The sequence below is a fragment of the Manis javanica genome, chromosome 8, assembly GCF_040802235.1.
Source record: "Manis javanica isolate MJ-LG chromosome 8, MJ_LKY, whole genome shotgun sequence".
Classification (NCBI taxonomy): Eukaryota; Metazoa; Chordata; class Mammalia; order Pholidota; family Manidae; genus Manis; species Manis javanica.
The window spans coordinates 123,706,733-123,728,497 of record NC_133163.1 but is presented as its reverse complement, the minus strand read 5'-3'; the positions used below and the strand labels follow the sequence as shown (position 1 = coordinate 123,728,497).

Here is a 21,765-nt window from a genome sequence, read left to right as displayed (position 1 = left end):
CAGAGAGAGAAAAAAGGTCACCTACAAAGGAAAACCCATCAGTCTATCATCAGAATTCTCAACAGAAACCTTGCAGGCCAGAAGAGAATGGCATGATATCTTTAATGCAATGAAACAGAAGGGCCTTGAACCAAGGATACTGTATCCAGCACGATTACCATTTAAATATGAAGGAGGGATTAAACAATCTCAGACAAGCAAAAGTTAAGGGAATTTGCCTCCACAAACCATCCCAGAGGATATTGTAAAGGGACTGCTCTAGATGGGAGCACTCCTAAGGCTAAACAGATGTCACCAGAGAAAATAAAATCACACTAAAGAAAGCAGACCAACCAAATACTAACGAAAGGCAAAAAATAAAATCAACTACTCACAAAAGCAGAAAAAGGAAACACAAAAGAGCACAGAATAAAACACCTAACATATAAAGAATGGAGGAGGAAGAATAAGAAGGGAGAAAAATAAAGAATCATCACACTGTGTTTATAATAGCTCAATAAGTGAGTTAAGTTAGACAGATAGTAAAGAAGCTATCTTTGAACCTTCAGTAACCATGAATCTAAAGCCTGCAATGGCAATAAGTACATATCTTTCAATAATCACCCTAAATGTAAATGGACTGAATGCAACAATCAAAAGACACAGAGTAATAGAATGGATAAAAAAGCAAGACCCATCTATATATTGCTTACAAGAGATACACCTCAAATCCAAAGACATACACAGACTAAGAGTCAGGGGATGGAAAAAGATATTTCATGCAAAAAATAGGGAGAAAAAAGCAGGTGTTGCAGTACTACTGTCAGACAAAACAGACTTCAAAACAAAGAAAGTAACAAGAGATAAAGAAGGACATTACATAATGATAAAAGGGTCAGTCCAACAAGAGGATATAACCATTATAAATATATATGCACCCAACACAGGAGCACAAGCATATGGGAAACAAATACTAACAGAATTAAAGGAGGAAATAGAATGCAATGCATTCATTTTAGGAGATTTCAACACACCACTCACCCCAAAGGACAGACTCACCAGACAGAAAATAAGTAAGGACACAGAGCCCCTGAACAACACACTAGAACAGATGGACCTAATAGACATCTATAGAACTCTACACCCAAAAGCAACAGGATACACATTCTTCTCAAGTGTACATGGAACATTCTCCAGAATAGACCACATACTAGGCCACAAAAAGAGCATCAGTAAATTCAAAAAGATTGAAATTCTGCCATCCAACTTCTAAGACCACAAAGGGATAAAACTAGAAATAAATTGTACAAAGGAAGCAAAAAGGCTCACAAACACATGGAGGCTTAACAACACGCTCCTAAATAATCAATGGATCAATGACCAAATTAAAATAGAGATCAAGCAATATATGGAGACAAATGAGAACAATAACACAAAGCCCCAACCTCTGTGGGACGCAGCAAAAGCAGTCTTAAGAGGAAAGTATATAGCAATCCAGGCATATGTAAAGAAGGAAGAACAATCCCAAATGAGTAGTCTAATGTCACAATTATCAAAATTGGAAAAAGAAGAACAAATGAGGCCTAAAGTCAGCAGAAGGAGGGACATAATAAAAATCAGAGAAGAAATAAATAAAATCAAGAAAAATAAAACAATAGAAAAAATCAATAAAACCAAGAGCTGTTTGAGAAAATAAACAAAATAGATAAGCCTCTAGCCAGACTTATAAAGAGAAAAGGAGAATCAACACACATCAACAGAATCAGAAAAGAGAAAGGAAAAATCATGATGGACCCCACAGAAATACAAAGAATTATTAGAGAATACTATGAAAACCTATATGCTAACAAGCTGGAAAACCTAGAAGAAATGGACAACTTCCTAGAAAAATACAACCTTCCAAGGCTGACCAAGGAAGAAACACAAAAATTAAACAAACCAATTACAAGCAAAGAAATTGAAGCGGTAATCAAAAAACTACCCAAGAAATAAACCCCCAGGCCAGATGGATTTACCGCAGAATTTTATCAGACATATGGAGAAGACATAACACCATTCTCCTTAAAGTTTTCCAAAAAATAGAAGAGGAGGGAATACCCCTAAACTCATTCTATGAAGCCAACATCACCCTAATACCAAAACCAGGCAAGGACTCCACAAAAAAAGAAAATTATAGACCAATATCCCTGATGAACACAGATGCAAAAATACTCAACAAAATATTAGCAAACCAAATTCAAAAATACATCAAGAGGATCGTACACCATGACCAAGTGGGATTCAACCCAGGGATGCAAGGATGGTACAACATTTGAAAATCCATTAACATCATCCACCACATCAACAAAAAGAAGGACAAAAACCACATGATCATCTCCATAGATGCTGAAAAAGCATTTGACAAAATTCAACATCCATTCATGATAAAAACTCTCAACAAAATGGGTCTAGACGGCAAGTACCTCAGCATAATAAAGGACATATGAAGAACTGACAGCCAATATCATACTGAACAGCAAGAAGCTGAAAGCTTTTCCTCTAAGAATAGGAACAAGACAGGGATGCCCACTCTCACCACTGTTAATCAACATAGTCCTGGAGGTCCTAGCCACGGCAATTAGACAAAACAAAGAAATACAAGGAATCCAGATTGGTAAAGAAGAAGTCAAACTGTCACTATTTGCAGATGACATGATATTGTACATAAAAAACCCTAAAGACTCCACTCCAAAACTACTAGAACTGATATTGGAATTCAGCAAAGTTGTGGGATACAAAATTAACACACAGAAATCTGTGGCTTTCCTATACACTAACAATGAACTAATAGAAAGAGAAATCAGGAAAACAATTCCATTCACAATTGCATCAAGAAGAATAAAATACCTAAGAATAAACCTAACCAAGGAAGTGAAAGACCTATACCCTGAAAACTACAAGACACTCTTAAGAGAAATTAAAGAGGACACTAAAAAATGGAAACTCATCCCATGCTCTTGGCTAGGAAGAATTAATATAGTCAAAATGGCCATCGTGCCCAAAGCAATCTACAGATTCAATGCAATCCTTATCAAATTATGAACAGCATTCTTCAACAAACTGGAAAAAATAGTTCAAAAATTCATATGGAAACACCAAAGACATGAATAGCCAAAGCAATCCTGAGAAGGAAGAATAAAGTTGGGGGGATCTCGCTTCCCAACTTCCAGCTCTACTACAAAGTCACAGTAATCAAGAGAATTTGGTACTGGCACAAGAACAGACCCACAGACCAGTGGAACAGAATAGAGACTCCAGACATTAACCCAAACATATACGGTCAATTAATATATGATAAAGGAGCCATGGATATACAACAGGGAAATGACAGTCTCTTCAACAGATGGTGCTGGAAAAACTGGACAGCTACATGTAAGAGAATGAAACTGGATCACTGTCTAACCCCATACACAAAAGTAAATTCAACATAGATCAAAGACCTGAATGTAAGTCATGAAACCATAAAACTCTTAGAAAAAAACATAGGCAAAAATCTCTTGGACATAAACATGAGCAACTTCTTCATGAACATATCTCCCCGGGCAAGGGAAACAAAAGCAAAAATGAACAAGTGGGACTATATCAATCTGAAAAGCTTCTGTACAGCAAAGTACACCATCAATAGAACAAAAAGGCATCCTACAGTATGGGAGAATATATTCATAAATGACAGATGCGATAAAGGGTTGACATCCAAAATATATAAAGACCTCACGGACCTCCACAAACAAAGAGCAAACAATCCAATTAAAAAATGGGCAGAGGAGCTGAACAGATAGTTCTCCAAAGAAGAAATTAAGATGGCCAACAGACACATGAAAAGATGCTCCACATCACTAATCATCAGAGAAATGCAAATCAAAACCACAATGAGGTATCACTTCACACCAGTTAGGATCGCCACCATCCAAAAGACAAACAACAACAAATGTTGGTGACATTGCGGAGAAAGGGGACCCTCCTACACTGCTGGTGGGAATGTAAATTAGTTCAACCATTGTGGAAAGCAGTATGGAGGTTCCTCAAAAAAACAGAAATAGAAATACCATTTGACCCGGGAATTCCACTTCTAGGAATTTACCCTAAGAATACAGCAGCCCAATTTGAAAAAGACAGATGAACCCCTATGTTTATTGCAGCGCTATTTACAATAGCCAAGAAATGGAAGCAACCTAAGTGTCCATCAGTAGATGAATGGATAAAGAAGATGTGGTACCTATACACAATGGAATATTATTCAGCCATAAGAAGAAAACAAATCCTACCATTCGCAACATGGATGGAGCTGGAGGGTATTATGCTCAGTGAAATAAGCCAGGCAGAGAAAGCAAATACCAAATGATTTCACTCATATGTGGAGCATAAGAACAAAGAAAATACTGAAGGACCAAAACAGCAGCAAAATCACAAAACCCAAGAATGGACTAACAGTTACTAAAGGGAAAGGGACTGGGGAGGATGGGTGGGAAGGGAGGGAGAAGGGGGGAGGGGAAAGAAAGTGGTCATTAAGATTAGCATGTATAATGTGGGGGGGGGGACATGGGGAGGGCTGTGCAGCACAGAAAAGACAAGTGGTGATTCTACAGCATCTTACTATGCTGATGGACAGTGACTGTAATGGGGTTTGTGGGTGGGACTTGGTGAATGGGGGAGTCTAGTAAACATAATGTTTTTCATGTAATTGTAGATCAATGATACCAAAAAAAATAAAAATAAAAATAAAAAAAAGCAAAAAATAGATAATATGGATTCATCAAAATTAAAAACATTTTATCTGTGAAAGATACTTGATGAATGAATGAAAGAGAAGTCACAGATAAGAAGAAATATTTTGCAAGGTACATATATGACAAAGGACTTTGTATCCAGAATACACAAACAATTTTCAAAATTCAACAACAAAAGTCCTAAGAAAAGAACAAGCAAAAGATTTGAGCACTTAACCCAAGATCAATATAGACTGCCTATAAGCCTGTGAAAGGTGCTAAATATCACTCGTCATATGGAAATGCAAATTGAAACTACACTGAGCTACTACTATACATCTATTAGAATAGTTAAAACAATTAAAATAAAACAAAAACTGAGGCAAGGGAGGGATGAGGTGCAACTGAAACTCACATAGTGCTGGTAGGAATGCAAATGGCTCGGCTACTTTGGAAAAGTTTAGCAGTTTCTTGTAAAGTTAAACATAAGCAGCCCAGCAACTCATTTCCAGGTATTTACCCAAGACAAATGAAAAGTTATGTTTACACTAGAGCCTGTATGCAAAGGTTTATAGGCAAAAATGAAACAATTCAAATGTCATGTGGTGGTGGTTATATGACTGCATGAATTCGTCAAAATTCATAGAATTGTACACACACACACAAAAAGATAATTTTTACTGTATATAAATTCAACCTCAATCAATCTGACTTTCAAAATAAGGCAGTTCTCACTGCTGTATGGAGAATGGACTGGGGAGAACAGGCCAGGAGGCTAGGAGACTGTTTAAGGGGCTGTTGTATTATGATAAAGATCTGGGTTAGGATGTGGCGTCAGGAAAAGCACAGAAAGACAGATACATACATGAGACTGGATTTTGAAGAGAAAGAAATGTTGAGGTTTTGGTTTTGCGTATTTGATGATTTGTGGGGCCATTTACTAATATGGACAACACTGGGGGAGGGGCAACTTTTGGGAGGAAGATCATGAGTCCATATTTTATCAGCCTGCATATAATAGAGCAAGCAGGTGAATTCGGAAGTCTGGAAGTTACAAGTCTGTAAGGGAATTCTGCTGTTTCTGTCTGTTTGGGAATTATTAGTATATGAATCTAGGCCGAAAAGAAAACAGTGATCTTGGGAGGCGCCCTTGGTGGGTGTACCAGGGAGAAAGGATTGACTCCCAAAGAAAACTGAAAAAAATAAGAGCCGTGAGAGTGATAATAAGAAACCAGATGAGGAGATTTCATTAAGGGGGAAGGAGACAATTCTTTCAAATGCTGCCGAGAGGTAACAGAGAATGAGGACCTGTGCTTACTGGACTTGAAATGTGAGCTCACTGGTGATTTTAGCACGAACTATTTTGGTGCAGTGGTGTGGATGGAAAACAGACTGTAGTGAGTTAAAGACTGAGGAGATAACTGTCGATAACTTCTTGCAGAAATTCAGGTGGGAAGAGGAAGAAATAATGTGTTGAGAGTATTGGGCAAGGGAGTCGTCCAGAAAGGATTTCCTCAATTTAATATGGTAGAAACTTGATCATGTTGAATGTTAATACTGGAGAAAGATACAGGAAAGTGGAAGAGGCTGAAAAGATAGGAAAAAGAGGTAGATAATCCCGACAGAATGTTAAAATTGAGCGGCCCCCTAGTTCGATCCTTTTATGGATGAGGGAAACTGGAGCCCAGAAAAAAGGCCACACAGTGATCGAGAAAGGCTTAGAACCGAGACTAAAGGCTATAGCTACATACAGTTTATTTTTAAATTAATTTTTTTCTTTTGTTATATATACTCACTGTGAAAATATCAGGAAAAGCTTAAAGAAAACAGAAATCATTTGCAATCTTATAATTCAGAAGTAGTTTCTAGTAACAGTTTGGTGTAGTTTCTGTTGGTCACCAGGAATAAACAAAACAAAACAAAACATTTTCTGTCTACTTAGCACTATGTGGCAATGAATATAAAAGGGTAAGGCATCCTGGCCTACTATCTTGCTAACCAAGTTAAATTCACCACTGATAAAACAGGGATTACATTTTCTCTGCATTAGTTCAGTACATTTTCTTTTTCTAAGACCGGTAGATAGATAGTAAAAAGTTTCCCTACTTGGAGTAGTGCAAGCAAGACTTCAGTCAAGAGATGGCTGTAGAATTGAATAGCAACTATCACATCATCAGTAGGAGAGACCAACAAGATCCAGCAGGAATACAACTAGCTTATGTCAGTGCAGTGTGCCATAGAAACCCATCAATAAAATTGAGATCTTCATTTTGACATTCTTTTACAGGTTCCGTGTACATCAGTATTCCTGCTGCTGTAAAACCAAGAGGTGCACCAAGCAAACACCTTTGGCAAGCACCAGATGGAGCTGCTGTCTAAGCCACAAAACCTTAACTCGGGAGGGCTTTATTTTTCAACACTAATTGTTTGGAGACAAACATGCACACTTAAAAACACTGCCAAAACGATTTTAACTTACAACAGGCTCTTAGAAAGAGAAGCTGCACCCAATGCAGCTCAGTCCAAAGAGCAATTCTTGGGCTTTATTACCTTTGTAAAATGACTTCAGTGTCAGTCAGTTAAATAACTAGTCACTTTGCCTGCTCAATACCAACATCCCCCGAATGGGAAACCCTAGTCACCAATTTATGCTTGAGAAATTTCAAAAAAGGGTCTTCTGAGGCACCTTGGCAAGGATATACGAGAGTCTACCCAGGTGTCTTCTATTTATTTGCTAAAACTGATACAGAGCACCCAAATGGAATGTTTGATACGAAGAACTCATTTGCCTCCACATTCCTTATAATCTCAAAGGAAATCCTGCAGACAAAGTGACCGATGGGAGAGTTTAGTGGCTGGACCTGCTCCTAGAAGCCAGCCAGCACTCCATGATCTAAAATCCGCTTTCATGTTTGACAGTTTTCAAGACCAAAGCCCTTCAGGCTATAGATGAAGCTACTGAAGAGTACCCTTTTTCACCTGAAGTCATGACAGCTTTTTAAGAATCTATTAGTTTTTTACTCTCTCTGCTGCAATATAGACAATGACAATAATTAGTTCGCTTCTAGTCTAACAGCTGCAATCAGATTTGATATGGAACAACTAGATTTACACTAGATTTCAATCTTGGAATAAACAGGCCCACAGAAGGAGCTGGAGCTCCTAAGCTGGATGCATTCCAAGTCAGCGAAGAGGGGGCGAGTGTGGAGGTGGTATATCAAACAGCGTATATACAGCATTTCCTAAAGGTACCAAGGAGAATCTGTTCATACTAAAGGAGGATGGGAGATGAACTGCTGAGATCCTTCCTCAATCCTGCGCTCCCAAAGGCCATTATCTCTCTTCATAAAATCTGTCACACGACCACAGAGGCAGAGTCACGGATCCTCACCGCTGTGCATGGGCTTTTAAGGACACTCCAAATGAGGAACTATCACCCATGGGCCATCCCACACCTCAGCCCATCTCCAGGATACTAGGGTAAAATTTACAAGCCAAGGTTCTCATTGGGCTTTTATAATGGAACATGTGGGTTACTTACATTTAAAAAGTAAAGGAAAATGTGACAAGTATCCCATGTCATTGTTCCCAACTTTTCCTTCCTCCAGTGAAAAATGTTGACCTGATACCTCAACCAGCTGCTAAACCCTCCAGTATATGACTACAGGGTGGGGAGAGGAAGTGAAGGCAAAGCTGCAGGAAAAGGATTTGTACGAGATAAAAAAGAGACTTAATTTGGCACACAAATGGAAATTCCATGAGTAAAAGAAATTTTCATAATTTGAAACTTGCTCTCCCCCCCACAAAAATCATAGTTCTTTGCTATCACAAGAATAGGCAAGATCTTAAGATATAAGGTTCTCCTGTCTAAAGAAGAAACCAAAGTAAAACCTGCTTCATTTTGGAATCTTAACTAAAGCTCCGTTGAAAGGAGGAAGCCCATCCACTCCCAACTGTTGTAACCACAAGTTTTTTTTCTGACAGTTCACTGTTCCTGTCACATGGTGGTCATCGTAGGGTAGGAACCGCTGTGACAGCAAACCTCCCCGGAAAGCAGCACTGCTTGGGTCCCAGCTCATTTCCTACGTTCGAACTCTTAGGTGAACCAGTGAGATAAAAATAATAGTTATTATTACTGTAAACTTGGCAGTAACTAGTTTTAAGATTGGAAGCTCCAAAATGTACACTGAACACCCCTACTTAAGACGGTATCAGGGAAGAGGTTAACAATGTTATCTAAGAATAGCCAGGACTCCATGGTCTTTTACAGTTTTATTTTGTTCACAAACGGCTCTCTCTCCTTAGAATGTACTTCCTCTAATGTTTCATTTGGCAAACCCTACTTATCCTTTGAGACCCATTCATATTTTACCTCTGGATGAAGCTTTACATGACTCCCCAAACACCTTTACTATAATGCCATGTTGTGATTATGTAAGTCCCTAATTATAGAAGACAGGGCTGTGCGTTTTTTGTCTCTGTATTTCTTGGACTGCTTGGGATATACTAGATACCAAATAAAGGCTGACTGCATAATAGTATTTTTAGTTAGCATTTTACTATTAAGTCCTAGACACCATTTGAAGCATTTTATGAATGAAACTCTAAATTCTACAGAAAAGAGTGAATACATTCTGTAAAACATTTACAATTTAGACATCTTTTTAAAAGGAAAAAGTACTTCTAAATTAATGAAAGTCTGAATTATATAATATTTTAAAGAAATATAGATTTATTGCTTTCAAAGAGATACTAAAATAAACTAGTATAACTCTTTCCTGATAGAGGTACTTGGAGAACCTGTTCCAATAAATAAATAAGAATTATTTTTATGATGGTTATAAATAAATAATGGCTTACATGAAACATCTTTCAAACTGGGATCCAGGATGTATTTTCAAGGGTCTATGAGTTCTCCACAAGAGCTTTAATACTGAACTGAAAGCAGTTTACATCTAGAATAAATTAATATAAACATATGCTGGATCATTGCAATGGCCACTTATCAACTAAACATAGCAACATGATTACAAATGTACATATACATTTGTTTTTCTAATCTGAGCTGGTATCAAACACACTACTTTAATTGTAAGGAAGAGGTTCACTTAATATGTAAATGATATATTCCCACTAAGTAAAGACTAAAATAACATCATAGAGCAGTCACTGTATATTGTTCAATCTTAGCTTTTCATTATCTTAGAAGGAAATGTGGCAGAAGAGTCAATGGTAATGACAGTCACCAAGAAACCTGTGGGCTGGCAGGCAGCTCCATACTCACTGTGAGCACAATTTGGTTTCAGCAAAACATCATCTATCATATTAAAATAATGTTAATTTGCATTTTATTTGTTTTATAGGCTTTTTTGTACTTAGCTTTTAAATTTGTTTTTGTTTATAGCTAAAATAGAAATATAAGCATATGGAATTTCTACCTAATTTTATGTTTGTTCATGTTTAAGTGAAATAATAAAAATAATAGATGTCAATACTGAAAGTTTATAGTTTATTAATCAATTAAAAGGAGCCAATAGATTACTAAAGTTTGAAAAGTAATGCTTAAAAACAGTATTCTTTTACGTCAGGTAAACATTCCTCTTGCTATCTTATTTACATTATTAATTTGCTAAGCATTTGTTAAAGGAGTGTAATAATCATTTACCTCATACAGCTGAGGTTAAAACAAATAGATAAAATAGACATTGCATTGAATCTATAGGTGGCTTTGGGTAGAATGGACATTTATCAACATTAATTCTTCTAATCCATGAGCTTAGGATATTTTCCATTTGTTTGTATCTTCCTCAATTCCTCTCATCAAAGTCTTTATAGTTCTCATTGTATATATCCTTCACTTCCTCAGTTACATTTACTCCTAAGGATTTTATTGTTTCCGATGCTATTAGGAATGGGATTGTTTTCTTTATTTTGTTTCCAGATATTTTGTTGTCAGTGTACAGAAACATAATTGGTTTCTGTATATTGATTTTATATCCTGCAACTTTACTAAATTAATTGATTAGTTCCAAGAGTTTACTTGGTTAAGTCGTTAGGATTTCCCATGAATAAGACCATATCATGTGCAAATAACAATAATTTTACTTCTTCCTTTCTGATTCAAAGCAATCCCTATCAAAGTTCCAATTGCATTTTTCATAGAAACAGAAAAAACAATCCTAAAATTTATGTGGAACCACAGAAGAGCCTGAACAGCCAAAGCAATCCTGAGAAAGAAAAAACCAGAGGCATCACACTTCTGCTCTCAAACTGTACCATAAAGCTAAAGTAGTTAAAGCAGTATGGTACTGGCATTAAAAATAGGTTCTCAGACCAATGGAACAGGATAGAGAGCCCCAAAATAAACCCATGTATTAATTAGTTTATGACAAAAAAGCCGAGAATGGAGAAAGGACACCCTTTTCAATAAATGGTGTTGTAAAAACTAGACCATGTGCAGAAGAATGAAACTGGACCCCTATATTACACTGTACACAAAAATCAATTAAAAATGGATTAAGAACTTAAGCTAACACCTGAAATCATAAAACTTCTAGAAGAAAACATAGGAAAAAATTTCCTTGACATTGGTCTTGGCAATGATTTTTTTTTTTTGAGAGGGCATCTCTCATGTTTATTGATCAAATGGTTGTTAACAACAATAAAATTCTGTATGGGGGGGTCAATGCTCAATGCTCAATCATTAATCCATCTCAAGCCTAATTCTCGTCAGTCTCCAATCTTCTGAAGCATAACGAACAAGTTCTTACATGGTGAACAAATTCTTACATAGTGAATAAGTTCTTACATGGTGAACAGTACAAGGGCAGTCATCACAGACACTTTCGGTTCTGATCACGCATTATGAACTATGAACAATCAGGTCAAATATGAATATTCGTTTGATTTTTATACTTGATTTATATGTGGATCCCACATTTCTCCCTTTCTTCTTCTTCTTCTTTTTATTTTTAATAAACTGCTGAAGTGGTAGGTAGATGCAAGATAAAGGTAGAAAACATAGTTTAGTGCTGTAAGAGAGCAAATGTACACGATCAGATGATCAGGTGTGTGCCTGTGGACTAAGTATTAATCCAGGCTAGACAAGGGCAGCAAAACATCCACGGATGCAGAAGATTTCTCTCAAAACGGGGGGGGTGAGGTTCTAAGCCTCACCTCTATTGATCCCCAATTTCTCACCTGATGGCCCCCCTGCGACTGTGCCTGTCTTAGGTTGTTCCTCCCTTGAGGAATCTTACCCGTCTCTGGCTAACCAGTCATCTTCCGGGGCCATACAGGGAAATGTAAAGTTGGTAAGTGAGAGAGAAGCCATATTGTTTGAAAAGGTTAGCTTTTTACTTCTTTGCAGATTTATGCCCTGTGGCTTCTATGCCCAGCACTTGTCTCGAGGTATCTTTACCACCTGGAGGAATTATGTTACTTGGTAAATTCGATATGAGGCACAAATTCTATTTAAGGGTTGTAATTAGGAAGGAAGAAGAAAAGCTATAGAGGTAGCATATGGAAGGAAACATGGGAGGATTGATTATTTCTTTGACATATCTTCTTGTAGAGTACCTTAAGCATGTATAGGTTTTAAACTACTAACTAACTTGCGCACACATATTAACATAATAGGAATACGGTGACATAAACAGAGCAAATCTATAATTACCATCCATCTCCAGTGAAGCCAAGAAAACCATTTAGGCACCCTAGGCATTTGTGAAAATTAGTCTATGATATGATGGATATTGTCCAATTGTACTTGAACAGTCTGAGAGAAATCAGACAAATTAAAGCAACCCATTTCTGGGATCTGTTCACATCCCATATGTTCTTTTAACCGTAGATAGTCTATAGTCATAAGATTTTGGAGCGCTACAACTTGGCAATGATTTTTTTAGATAGGACACCAAAAGTACACGCAACAAAAGCAAAAAATCAACAAATAAAACTACCTATCAAATTAAAAAACTTCCACACAGCAAAAAAGAAAAAAAACAATCAACAAAATGAAAAGGCAACCTAAAGAAAATATCTGCAAATCATATAGCATATGAGTTGATATCCAAAATATATAAAGAACTCATATAACTCAATAAAACAAAAAACCAATCAGATTAAAAAATAGATAAAAGAACTGAAAAGACATCTTTCTAAAAAACACATCCTAATGGCCAACAGGTACATGAAAAGACTCCACATCACTAATCATCAGGGAAATACAAATCAAAACCACATATGAGAGATCATCTTGCACCTGTGAGAACTGCTATCAAGAAGACAAGAGATAAAAAGCATTGGCAAGGATGTGGAGAAGGAGGAGTCCTTGTGCACTCTTGGTGGGACCGTAAATTGGTTTGGCCACTATGGAAAACATACGTACGGAGGTTCCTCAAAAAGTTAAAAAACAGAACTACACATGATCTAGCGATCCTACTTCTGGGCTTATCCCCTAAGGAAATGAAAACAGGCCATCACAAAGGTACCTGCACCCCCACGTTTACTGCAGCATCACTCACAACAGCCAAGATACGGAATCAATGTAACAACTGCCTGTCAATGGATGAATGGGAAAAAAAAGATGTAGCATATATATAAACAATGAAAAATTATTTCGCCACAAGAAAGAAGGAATCTTGCCGCTTGGGACAATACAGATGGATCTTGAGGACATTGTGCTAAGTGAGATAAATAAGCCAGAGAGACGAAAGGTGTATCACATCACTTACATGTAGAATCTAAGAAAGGTTAGCAAGGGCTGAGAGGTAGGGGACGTGGGGAGATGTCGGTCAAGGCCTACGAAACCTGCAGCTAGGAGATTGACTGGTTCTGGGTGTACAGCATAGTGACCGGTCATCGTCAACGATACTGTACCATATACTTCCAAGTTGTTAAGAGACTAGATCTTAAATGTTCTACCACAAAACAATGATAATTATATGACATGTTAGAACTGTTAGCCAACTTTATGGTGGTAATCATATTGCCATACACAAATGTATCAAATCAGCACATTATATACACTTTAAACTTATACAATGTTATATGTCAATTAAATATCTTAAAAAAGATAAAATATATAATGAGTGCCTAACAGAGGCTGATTCATACTAAGGACTTAATAAATTTTAGTTCTTTCCTCCTTTATTAAATCTCTATACCTAATGAGGACAGGATACTCCCCCCACACATTATCTCTAACCCGTCTTGACATACTAATTGGGCAGTTGGAAGGCTATTTCTATGGAAAGACTGGTAACTATGTTGGTAGGCTTCAATTATCATACATGATCTAATGGAAAGTTTCAGCTAGCTTGCAAATCTATCTACTATTTATTGTTTTTTTAATTAGAAGTATATTTGATATACAGTATTATATTGGTTTCAAGTACACAACATAGTGATTTGACAATTCTCTACATTATTAGATATTTACCTCAACTAGTATAGTTACTGACTGTCAACACAGAAAGATGTTACAGAACTACTGACTATATTCTCTACTCAGTACTTTCTTCCCTGTGACTAATTTACATTATGATTGTTATTTTGTGACTCTTTATCCCCTTCACTTATTTCTCCCACCCACCAAAATACCTCCCCTGTGGTAACCAACCAGTCACTTCTCAGTATCTATGAGTCTATTACTGTTTGTTTGTTTTGTTTCTAGATTCTACTTACAAGTGAGATCATACAGTGTTTGTCTTTCTCTGCCTGGCTTATTTCACTTAGCACAATATCCTCTAGGTCCATTCATGTTGTTGCAAATGGTAGGATTCGTTTTCTTCTTATGGCTGAGTAATATTCCATTGTGTATATGTACCACATCTTCTTTATCCAGTCATCTACTGATGGACACTTAGGTTCTTCCATGTCTTGGCTATTGTAAATAATGTGACAACATAGGTGTGTGTATATCTTTTTGAATCAGAGTTTTTGTTTTCTTTGCATAAATTCCTAGAAGTGGAATTACTGGGTCATATGGTATTTTGATTTTTAGTTTTTTGAGGAACCTCCATACTGTTTTCCATAGTGGCTGTACCCTTTTCAGCCACTATGTGTAGGAGGCTCCCTTTTCTCCACACTCTTGCCAACCCTTGTTATCTCTTGTCTTTTGGATGGTGGCCATTCTGACTGGTGTGAGGTGATGTCTCATGATTCTGACTAGCATTTTCCTGATAATTAGTGATGTGGAGCAATTTTTCATGGTCCTATTGGACATGTTGTATGTCTTCTTTGGAAAAATGTCTATTCAGGTCCTCTGCCCATTTTTAAATTGGGTTATTTGTTTTTTGGTGTTGAGTTGTATGAGTTCTTTATATAATTTGCATGTTAATCCCTTTTTGTAGATTTGCCTTTTTGTAGATTACGTTTTTGTTTTGTTGATGGTTTCCTTTAATGTACAGAAGCTTTTAAAATATTGTTTCTATGGGGTAAATATATCTGATTTATGAACAGCTTACTTGCCAAAAAACTTTAGCATCCCATTTTGGACTTGTGTTTTGCATTAATTTTAAGACATACTCTCAGATTGTATCAGAAAGGGGTTGCTGAGCAACAGGGTAAGGTAATTAACCTGTGCTTAAGAATTCAGGTGGGCACAGAAAGTATACGTTGACAGAAGAGAAGGTTGGAGGCAATGTGGCTGGTTAAACTATTATAATACTAGACCAGGTAAAGTCCTAAAGTAACACAGTGGTGGTAGGAATTAATGGGCAGGAGCTGACTCAAGAGGCCAAATAGAACAACATTTATCAACCAGTTGGACACTGAGGGAGAGAGACAGGCACTGAAGATGACCCTGGGGTCTCTCTAGATGAATATCAAATATAATTTTTCCTAGAAGCATACTGAGAAGTATGGACAATTAACAAAGTGATAGTTGCACGACTTCAACTATAAGAGAATAATGAGAAAACTGATGCCTGAAAGAAAATAGCAAAAGTAGTCTAAAATCAAGTATGTGATTAAAAATTTTTCCATTAAAAATATTTCAATTGCTATTTTCTTATATAAACTTGTCTGTAAATCTTGGGTAAATATGGTTTGATGAGAGCAACATAAAAGACTCAGAATACTGAAGTGGATGAGGGAGGGGAAAAAAATAAAGTGACAATCCTCTAGTTATATTTACCTTACTAGAGAATAAAGGCATGAAAATAAAACTTGGGCTGAATAACTGAAGTGATGGGGCCAGTGACAGGGCAGGAAGGATGGGAACTGGGCCGGAGGATCCACGCACTGCAGACGGGGATGAGCACATGCCAACAGGACTCCCCAAGGCTGTTCTCAAGAAACAGAAGCTTAGACTCTGGCGAGTTAGTGGATATTAATGTACAATGAGACCACAGTCTGACAGAGGAAAAGCTAAATTACCCTTAGCAAAAGTATGCTGGGTCTTCATTCTCCTTGTCAGGGAAGATACCTGTCTGTGGTCTGTGTCACTGGTCCACTAGATAGCCAATGCTTCTCTGAATGGAAAGTGGCAGGTAGGATGCCAGCCGTTCCTGAAGAGGTGTTGGGTCCCTGGTCATTGTGGCCGCCAGAGTAATGGGGAGCATTTCCACTCCTATCCTAACCACTCACCAATTAGTAGAACCCTCAGAGGCACAAATGAGCAACCCTCAAGGCAATGATTAATTAGATATGTTAGTTTATACAAGTTATTCAAACTCTCTAGTCCTTATGATCCTTATCTTTTTTTAATGGAAGATAATTTGAAAAATCACTTAATAACTTTAGATTATAAAAGCAATCAGAAAACAAAGATATGCAAACAAACAAAACCCTTACAATCTTACAATATACCCTTCCAGGTCTTTTTCCTACACACAGATAAAGTTGTACACACACAGGTACACAGATACATTTACATAGTGAACATACTGCCTGGTAACATGAATACCATTACAGTCCTTTCAAAAATTTACCATCAATTCAGAGAATTATATGACGCAAATTTGGGTTAAATGTCAATTTGAGTCATTCAAACAAATTTAATATTGGGAAAAAAATGAAGTGGCAGTTAAGAGTTCTTTAGTAAACCTTAAACCACTAAAAATATTTCTCATATATAATAAGAAACAACTTTTCTCTATGGAAATTGATATCTGGCAGGATTACCTATTCAGTGCACATCTGAAAACTAAACAAAGGAGGAAAGAACCTCGGAGTGTTCTAGACTCTATTCTTGTTTTAGACACAAATTTAATTTGATCAACTCAAAGCAGTTTTGTTGCTATTTGTATAGAAGTAAAGGTGAATGCTCTACTTAGAATTTGATGAGTTATAACTGTCTCTCTAATGCTGCTTTTTATTGGTACATCCCCTATCTACTATACTATGAACCCATTGAGATAATGTTAATTTATTTGAGTAGAGTTATGTGTGTCCCCCTGCTCTTTCAAAAAGGAACTCAGATGCCCCTTCCACTATTACTTATTTTAAAAAGACTTTCTAACCATCTTTTCTGTGATCTTGTCTAGTCCAAATACTTAAGTGTAGAATAATTTCCCAGAGCCTATACCTCTCATCCTCTGAAGTTCCAGATTTCGGCTTCCAACTGCCTACTAGACCTCTCTAAACAGAACTAAGTCATCTTTCCTCCAAAATGTTCTCCACCTTTTCTGGGCACCATAACAATTAATGGTCATTGTAATATTGGTAGCCATTCAGGCCGGGTCAACTTTGATACCGTCGGTCTTTCCCATGCTGCATCTAATCCACTGCCAGGATCCATCTCTCCAGTCTGTCCTCTTCCTTTTGACAACCCTAGCCATAACGTGAGTCCTGGATTTCAAATTAGGATCTCCTAATTCTGTTAAAATACACATCTTTACCACTTTACTTACTTCTTCATATAACCATTTAGTGGTTCTCAGTCACCTATATAATACATTTGAGCTCCTCAAAATAAAATATAAATCTCTTTTGTGATCAGTAGTGATTCTATAGCATCTTACTACGCTGATGGACAGTGACTGTAAGGGGTATGTGGGGGGGGACTTGATAATGGGGGGAGTCTAGTAACCATAATGTTGCTCATGTAATTGCACATTAACGATACCAAAAAAAATCTCTTTTGTGATCTTATACCATCTTACCACTTAAAAAATTATTCTGCTACATGTCTATCATATAACAACTGATCAAAATTCTACAGAACTTTTGATGCTTCAGTCAAATACCAAGTCCCCTGTGAAGCTGCAGAACATTCTCTTAGACAATTAACTGATCCCACCTCAAAAATCCCATCACTAGGTATTTTGGCTATTTGTATACAACTTTCTCTCTCTTACTACTCTTAGCTCCTTGAAGACAGGAGACATTTCTTACTGATTTTTGGCACTGTCTGTTTCTTGAACAGATGAATAAAAACATTTTAATGTTGAAAGAACTTAAGCTCACAATTATCCAGAAAATATGGTTAACTAGAACTCATTTTTTCAAAGGACGTAGCTAAGATTTACTATATCACTACATAAAATTATTCATCCAATCTTTTCTGTTTTAATGTAACTGGAGAATGATGGGGTGGGGAGGAGTTGAGGAAATGGGGAATAAAGGAAAAAAGAAGATAAAAATGAAGGGAGAGAAAGAAAGGGAACCCAAAATAAACAAAAGGTGGGAAGACAATTAAGACAGTGAGGGGAAGAAGGGAACAAAGAGAAAGCCCAGTATGTGAGCAGACACGTTCAGTAAGGGGCCGCTCTTCTCTCATTTCTCCACTGACTTCCTTTGTTCTGACTTCAGGCTGGTGTGTGGACCCTTAGATGCACGCTGAATCCCAGTGAAGTCCTCGCAGGTGTATACTTTATACCAACATAACCCAGTTAAAAGAATTTTAATTGGTGTGCACCATTCCCTGCAATTTCAACATTTTAAAAACGAATAGTCTCACTGAGTGCCAGACGGTGACATGTACTGATTAATCAGGCCTCTTCAGTGAATGAGCTCATGAAAATGGACACACCTAGTGGACGTGTGCTGCTGATGCTCCATCCTGAGGAAGCCCCCCCTTGAATTAGAGCCCACGAAGATGCAGACTTACCGGGCAGTTCCCAAAGTGTCCCCCGCAATTATGTGCAGCGGCAATACCATCACTCTTGTACGTCCCTCTAGATACTCGGTATTTCACGCTAAACAGCCTGTGAGTCCTGTTTTTCCTCTAGAATCTCTTTAACCTTCCTCAGCAAGAGCCAGCTAAATATTGGGTCTACTATTTTTCCACTAGAGAGAAGACTTTACAAACTCATCAATATCACTTGTTCAATGGACAGCAGGTGAGAGGCAGATGAAATGAAGCTCTTGATCCAATTCCCCTTCTCCCAGTTCGTCCACCAGGAAGTGAAGGCATTTAGCTTAGGAAATAAAGTGCAATGTAATTTCTGCACGACAGACTGCCATGCTCTAATTTTCTTTTTTCCCCCCTCCCCGTGATTTTCCTTAAATATTGTTAGTTGGAAAGAAAGGTATAATCTGTCGGCAGGCCTGAAGATACCGCCACGCACATCTTTTTTTTGTTTGCTTAGCTCCTCACAGTCATCACTCTTCGATTTTATGTTATCTTGGATCACTGTGATTCCAAATATATTCTAATAGGAGACAATTTTCCAAATCTCTCTAAATTTACTGAGGAAAACTGGCTTCTGATTTATTGAGGGCATTGAAATCTGAGTGGCTGAGGAGGTAGGGAGCAGCAAGGCACCGACGCAACCCGGAGGCTCGGGGGAATAAAGGGGCACCGCCTGAGACACGTGTGCACCTGGCACACAGCAGGCACTGGCAGACGCTAGTCCCCTCGCCAAGACAGGGACAAACGGTAAGGAAAAATTTGTTTGCTCATTAAAAAAAATCAACCCGAAGGCAAACTCAACGGAAGTCTAAAGATTTACTTTGGAGAACTTAGAGATTATGGTAGAAAATGTGATTTTGGAGGACACCTTTAAAATGAAAGATGATATATTTTACCTTCCAAACTATATCTAAAACACAATCTTGAGAAATCTGTGCTTATTTATGATACATGACAATGGTTATTGCTTAAAATCAGAATGAATACCCAAAACAATTCTTAAGGGAGGGTAAACCAGTAATAGATACAACAAAATCTGTAGTAATAGACCAAAAAATCCTAACAGCTAAAGCCATTTAAATTGCATTACTTGCCCTGGGCCATAAAATGAGAGGTGAAATTAATTAATTATTCAAGTAGAATTTAATTAACTTGGACATAATTAAAAGTAAAAAATAACATGAACATTTTCATCAAGAGGTTGCTGTGCAATGACTGAATAATTCTTTTTTCATTTTTTTTGATTTAATAATTTTTGGTAGATTCTATTACTTTTCAAATTTTGGTTCTACAAATTTGGTTTTCAAATTTTCTCCCCTAAATAACAGGATATCTTGGTGAAGTGTTCAACAAACAGGTTCTTTTATGAGCCCCATGTTCTGAGATAAGACAAAAGTTAAGAAGACAAGATAGAAAAACCAACTACAATTGCTAGCCCAAACACTCAGGAACGACGGGAGAAAAACTGGAACTCTTATTAACTCTAGAAAAGTAATGATTTATATCAACCTAAGTAGACTAAGACAATTTTTTGGACTACTCTGAAAAATAATCTGTTGTTAAATTACGAAGAGCCCAACTGTTCAACAACCCACAAATTCAGACAGAAAGACAGAAAACATGACGGCTTCTTAAATACAGAGGATGTGAATAGTTGATGACAACAAAGAACTCACATCACAGTATGAGTATGTGAAGAAATTTAATTCTGTTTTTGGGGGTGGGGGTAAATAAAGAAACAAACATTTGTTGAGGTACTACAGTCACCATGCTGGAGACTTCATATAATACCACCTCATCTAATCCTAACAACCCATGAAGTGGGAATCTTCTCCAATGTACAGATGAGGAAACTGAGGCTCAGGGGTATAAAATTAGGAAGTAGTGGAGTTAATTTTAGAATTCAGGACTGTCTGACTCCAAACACCATTCTTATTACAATTAATAGCATTTTTAACAGCAAAGATAATATATTTTACTCTAGAGGTGAGTTACTGTAAATTATGATCCTATGTGTCACAACTGTCTAAAGTTGTTTAACAGGGAAAGTAGAAAAAGAAACAAGAAATTTAACCATTTCAATTAAAAAGCAAAATGATGTGAAACACATTTAATACTACTGGAAAATCTTTAAAGAATGCAGAATTACTTGTTAACATTAAAGTTTCTATTGAATCTGATGTTTTTTCAGTTTGTCTGAAAAATATGTCCTCTAATTATCTGACCAGTAGGTCTGAAATGAGCAGACTCACAAAATAATGAAGAAAAACAGTCCATTTCCTGAATGTGTTTTTCAAATTGTGAGGGGACTTCCAAATTGTAAAAAGTGAAGTTACTATGCCATATTTCTTAAAGTTTAAGGGCTTTTTAAACTTCAATATGTTTACAAAGTACTTGGGTATCTTATAATAATGTAGATCTTCATTCAGTAGGTCTGGAGCCACAGACTATTCTTTCAGTAGCAGATTTTAGAATATGTGCAACATATGGGGATGATAAAAATCTGAGAAATAGTATATGAAGAAATCATTTTTATATTGTTCTGGGATATGTAGATAAAGTAAAATACCATAATGAAGTTATCCTCTTATACTAGACAGCTCACTCTACAGGATTAAAATCAGAAGAACCAACACAATTGTGAAGAAGAAAGTCAGAGGACCACCACTACCCAGCGTTAAGATCAACGAAAGCTACAAGTGTGGCTTATCCCCGAGGCTTTTAAGTAGAGTTGGTGAAAAAATCCAACATTAAGCAAACTCTGCTATGCATCTGCCATCTATTATTTTTTATCCCTGTGGCTCCTATTTACTAGGCTACTACTCCTGTGTATATCGTATCTCTAAATCATACAATAGCCTTGAAGGGCAGCAATTATCATTTTAATAAGTGAGGAAGTGGGGACTGATGAGATTAAGTTCTTTGCCAAATGCCATACAGATTTTTTTAAAACTTTTTGAT

The 21,765-nt window shown here is 36.9% G+C and overlaps 1 protein-coding gene across 9 annotated transcripts in view; it reads right to left on the bottom strand.

Moving 5' to 3' along the window:
• Positions 1-21,765, bottom strand: part of PEAK1 (pseudopodium enriched atypical kinase 1) — a 306,660-nt gene that overhangs the window by 87,826 nt on the left and 197,069 nt on the right. The window contains exon 3 of one of the 9 annotated variants that reach the window (XM_073212217.1): positions 9,585-9,679. The exons of the other annotated variants lie outside the window; for them this stretch is intronic. The gene's annotated coding sequence lies outside the window, so the exon portion shown is untranslated. The remainder of the gene's footprint in view (positions 1-9,584; positions 9,680-21,765) is intronic. 9 annotated transcript variants of the gene reach the window in all.